Source organism: Thermobia domestica, chromosome 7, assembly GCF_964235325.1.
Source record: "Thermobia domestica chromosome 7, izTheDome1.hap1.1, whole genome shotgun sequence".
Taxonomy (NCBI): Eukaryota; Metazoa; Arthropoda; class Insecta; order Zygentoma; family Lepismatidae; genus Thermobia; species Thermobia domestica.
Window position 1 is genome coordinate 253639747 of NC_137460.1, and position 6045 is coordinate 253645791.

Sequence of the window (6045 nt, forward strand, 5' to 3'; positions counted from 1 at the left end):
TTCTTCATCATGACGATGTGAGGGTGCGAATCCGTCATGTTCAAAGGGAACAGCTCCTTGACATCTGTAGACCTTGGCACAATGGCAGAGCATTGCATTGTCTGATGAATCCCGATATCTTCTTCATCATGACGATGTGAGGGTGTGAATCCGTCATGTTCAAAGGGAACAGCTCCTTGACATCTGTACCGCGGGACGGAGACAAACTGGCTGCGGCTTAATTATTCTCGAACATTCAGGTGAGCATCCACGTGTCTAGTAGAGCTTGAAAAAGGCACTATGACGACCGAGGTGTCGCACGCTGCTTACAGACTACGCACACCCATTCATGACGGCCGTGTTTCCCATCGGTAATGGCATTTTTCGACAAGATAATGCACCATGTCACAAGGCCAGGAGTGTGATGGAGTGGTTTGAGGAACACAGGAGCGAGTTCCAAGTGATGTGCTGGCCCCCAAACTCTCCGGATCTAAACCCAATCCATCACATGTGGGATGTGATTGAACTTGACGTGAGGGCGCATCACCCCTTCCCCGGAATTTACGGGAATTAGATGACCTGTGTGTGCATTTGTGGTGCCAACTCTCTCCAGCGACCCACCTAGGACCATTGCGACCATGCCAAGACGCGTTGCCGTTGTTATTCGTGCCAAAAGGTGGACATACTAACAATTAGGTAGGTAGTCATAACGGTCTGGCTGATGTGTGTGTATATTTTTAATCGCATATTTTGTCTCGACTCGAATTTAGAGACGTCTAGACTCGAACTCGAGTCGAGTCGAGACAGAGACTGTCGAGTCGAGACAAGTCGAGACAGGTTTAAATTTCGACTCGACTCGACTCGTGCGCATTCCTATTCCCAACAATGCGTGCAATCCCCAGCCTTAATAGCTTCGCTCCCTGAGCAGCATAGCCCGTAAACCTATCTAGCAAGCTGTTGAGGCTAGACGGAAGGGACTCCCAGTGTTTCTAATCTACTAGTTTGTTACCTCCACCCAAAAAAGCAGAAATGTTGAAGTATTGACTTTCGTTTATAATAAACCAAAGATAAAGAGAATATACGGTAGAAACCAGGGTAGGCCCGGCCTCAGAGCCTCATAGTACGCTTCACCACTGAATGTATGTTCTACATTTACAGACATTACGCGTTTAAAGACTGCTTACGCAACAAACACGCATCTTCTGTGTGAAAACCATAACTACAAAAAGAGCAAATGGGACATTTTTGTGCCTGATTCGGAAATTGTTGATAACACAGGTCTGCAAAATTAAACTTGTTTTGGTATGCCCTGGATATGTTTCCTGATTTTTACTTATTTCAACGTGCTAAAGCCGAAAATGACCTCCATTGCCCTGAATCACGTCAGGTTTTCAGGCAAATGAATAATTCCCTTAGAAATTATTCAACTTTTTCGTGTTTTCTTGTAAGTTTTTATTTAGGGACGTATTGCCCCGCCCCTGATTATCGTAGAGGGATGAGTCATACTTTTTTAATCATCCGAGACCACGCCTTTAAAAAATGTACGAATACTTTTAATCAGATGTGGGCTAGCAACCCTGCCTGGTAAAAATATAACTTATATTTAAAAATTACTCTTAAATACTAGTAACATAATCTGCATTTTTTTTTTCAGGATCGGATAAAACTGAAGTGTGGAAAAATATATTTTTTACCTCTTTCCTCCTAAAATTTTCCCCAGTTCATCCTAATTAATGCTGCTATTTTTCTGTACCACTCGAGGCTTTCACGAAGCGGCGAATAATAGGCAGCCATTTGATCCGACAAGTCAACAGATGATTTTTCTTTGTTGTAGTCCAGTAATATTTGCGGCTTTTCTACGGTGGCTCCTCGTTTCTGAATAGTAGCCATATTTGCAGTATGTTTTGTAGACAGAACATGAACATTCCTTTGATCCTTCCAATTCAGAACAGTTATTCCACGCTCGTTTCCCCTTGCCACTACTTCGTTCTTCTTCAGTTTCTTTTGTGTCACTTCCATTGGTAAGCCCTTTCGGTTTGAACGGACGGTTCCTAACAGACGCGTGTCTTTGTCAAGTAATTTATTGGCCAGATCAAGGCTTGTGTACCAGTTATCTGTAACGATCGTAGACCTTTCCCCGAAAGTTTATCACACAATTTCAACACAAGATCACTAGGAACTGTCTTGCCTCCATCAAGCTTCTTTCCACAATAGATCATGACGTTATATGTATATCCGACACCAGAGCAAATTTTAAAGAAATTAAATTCCTATTAATGTCTCTTTTGTTTCATATACTGACGAGGAACAAGTGATTCATCAACACACACAACTTCATCCGGCTCGTAGTATTCTTGGAACTTTGAATTCAGCATATCGACCAAGCTTTGTATTTTATGCAAACTATCACTTGGCAAGCAATCGTCATTGTTAGCAAAGTGTATAATTCCTAGTAGAATCTCATATCGATTACGACTCATCACAGATGGTACGAAAGAGTTCTTATAGAGAATTTTCCTACTCCAGTACTCGAAAAGTTGTGGCATTTTTACTAGTCCCATATAGGGGATCAAACCAAAAACCTTCTTGATTTCAGGACGTGACGTGGGGACCCACTCATGCAACCGCAGCCAGTATATCTGTGACATCTGATGTAAGAATTTGCGTTGTATATAGGTTTGTTTGATCCGCAATTTCATAAAAAATTTCATCTAAGACTAGCAATGCATAAAATTCTTCTGGTTTACCAGATGCTAGCATTCCAGCAACGTTGGGGTACAACAACCAGTGGAGCAGGTAAACGGTACAACAACAGGTAAGTTACCTACAGGATCAATCCATTTTGAGACTGTATTGACCGCTGCTTGCTGTACAACGGGCACAGAAAAACTTAAATCTGATACATGTTCTTCATGGTCCGATTCTGATTCGGTTCCAGATCTGCTTGACTTCTCGTGGTGTGGAGAATAATCTGGATCTTCATCTGACGCACCAATATCCTCATCAGAGAAATCTACTTCATCAAGCAAAGAGCAAATTTCTTCACTCGATAAGCGTTTTGCTTCCACTCTGATAACAAACTCGAAATAAAATAAAGCGTGCACAATGGTAAACCTTGTTATTACTTTCGAAACACAAGAGGGAGCCGCATTTTCTTTTTAGAAAGAAATATTTGCTTTTCTGCCGACAACAATTACTAAACTTTCAAAGGAGTAGAGAAATATTTTTTGCGCGGTTATAATATTGATTTTTGGCTCAAGCACTTCAACCCGAGATACGGAAGATTTATTAAATTTTCAAAATTAAAAAAGCAACTTCAGTTTGCAATGCGACCAACGTAAGGACCAACACGGCGCAGCGATGCAAAAAGTAATTGTCACGCCGCGTTGGTCCCATGGGACCAACGCAAGAAAATTTGATTTTTTTTAGGAACTGTTAGTGATATTTCAAAATTATAGCAACCAGTGAATATTTCAGTGAGACTTACATAATACTGCATCAATGGCGCATGGGGCCGAACCAGCTAATTTTGGCTGGCAGTTAACGTGTCAAGAAGATTGACCCCATACACAGATGATATTAATTGGGATTATCAGTGGGGATTTAGGCGAAATCGATCAACTATCGACCAAGTATTTACCATTCGAAAAGAACACAATACCCCTTTACATCAACTATTTATTTATTTTAGGAAGGCTTACCACTCGGTTAGGAGGGAAACATTGTACAACGTTCTTACAGAATTTGAAATACCGAAAAAGCTAATTAGATTAATTAAGGCATGTTTAAGTGCATCCCCCAGTAAAGTTTGGGTACGGACATTTTTGTCTACGAGCTTTCACGTCGAGAATGGTCTGAAACAAGGAGATGCGTTGTCGCCGTTATTATTCAACTTTGTCCTGGAATATGCTATAAGGAAAATCAAAGATAGCAACCAAGGCCTAGAGTTGAACGGTGTTCACCAGGTCATGGTGTACGCTAATGATGTAAATTTAATACGGGATGATAGGAGAACAATAGAAAGAAAGGCAGCGGTCTTATTAAACGCTTACATGAACATGGGTTTAGAAGTAAATGCAGAGAAAACTAAATACACGGAAGTGCGTCGGGACCGTAATACGGAAAATTATGAATGCGTTAAAATACTAAATAATACTTTTGATAAAGTGGATACTTTCAAGCATCTAGGATCAATATTAACAGACAAAATTCATATTCACAAATAAATTAAATTTCGACTAGAAACAGGGAATTAATGTTATTATTCAGTTCAAAATCTCTTGTTGTTGCGAAATCTGTCGAGGAATTTGAACCTTAAAATATATAAAACGATAATCATGCCTATTTTTCTGTATGGTTTCGAAACATGGTCGCTTACTCTGAGGGGGAAAACAGATTGACAGTATTTGAGAACAAGATCATGAGACGAATATTCGGACTCAAGAGGAACGTGAATGGTGGAAACTTCACAACGAGAAACTACATAATTTATAAGGATTATCAAACATTGTTAAGGTCCTCAAGTTTAGGAGGCTTAGGTGGCCAGGCCATGTAGCTAGGATGGAAGAAAGTTGAAACGCTTTCAAATCAATCGCAAAACGACCAGAGCGCAGATGGGAGGACAGTATTAAGATGGATCTTGCAGAAATAGGAATACAAAGTAGAGACTGGATCTAGTTGGCTAAGGGTAGAAGTCAGTGGAGAGCTCTTGAACGCGGCATTGAACCTCCGGGTTTCATAAGCCATAGAGTTAGTAAGCTTACGAAGCATTTGTAGATGCCTAGGCTGATACTACAAATAGATAATGCGCATTTACTGGAAAGATGCGTTCTACTGACATTGGGTAGTTTATATACTCTTCGCGTGCTAGGGCCTATAGGAGAGGAGGAGATAAGATTTCACATCAGGTTACGTCACGTGCAGTCGGACACCTTTATTTTCAACAAAAATGGAAAAGCCAGGAGAAATCAATTTCATATCACTTTCCTTCGTGGCAATCGGACAAAAATCATCACAGTTATCTGCAAAAAACACTTTTCAAATCGGACTACTGGGAGAGCCTCCAGTTCCAATGTTGGGGGTCATGTCCCATTTCCCCGGGATTTTGCCCGTATCTACAGCGGAGACAATTTTCCAACATGAGGAGAGGGACATAATCTCCTATGCCACTTATTGCAACTTGTGTCCAAGTAGCGGAAGTGGAATTAATACATATTGAGACTACTAAAAGCACTACAGAACGAAGTTCAATTTGAAATACTACAGAATGCGATTCTCTTTTTTTTTTAATGGAAAAGCCAAGATAAATCAATTTTATCTTACATTCCTTTGTGGCAGTCGGACACAGATAATCACATTTACCACAAAAAGCACTTTTCACGTCAAATTATCGGGGGGACAGTCCCCCAGGTCTAAGATTGGGGAGGCATGTCTCCCTCTTCCCCCGGGATTTGCGCCAGTGATAATAATGATGATGATTTTTGAGGAAAACGTGACGTGGTGTGCAAATTCTCAGTGCATTTTCGGGCTCAACGTACCAATATATATAACCATTGACCAATTTGTCCCGGGCATCATTTTAGTCGCAGAACTGTGTAATTGTTTCCATACACAGGACTGTGAAAATGATAATTATGAAAATTTCCTCTAGGATAGAATTGATTTGTCCTCTGGCCCCTAAAATTTCATGTCAACTGATACCTCAAAAAATTTAATCATGTCTGGTCATAGAGTTATTTTTGAATGACATAATAGAATCCTTTGCAGAGCAAAAATGTAGGAAAGAAACTTTTCTAACAATGTAGCCTTCTACAGTTTTAACTATTTGTATATAATTTTTCTTCTTTTAGTCTATTAGTGTTTTACAGGAACTCTTGACCATTTCGATTGTATTTGGCATTTATGTGTTACACTGCAGTAAATGAGCATTTAACCGTTAATAATAAATGTAATTAAACCAATTATTGTAAGCTTGGAGCACATTAAGATATTACAGCATAGTTCGCTGTGTTTCTATAAGACTATGAGCCTGTGGAAGGCAGCAAAGAAAATTTATGCGTTGGAATT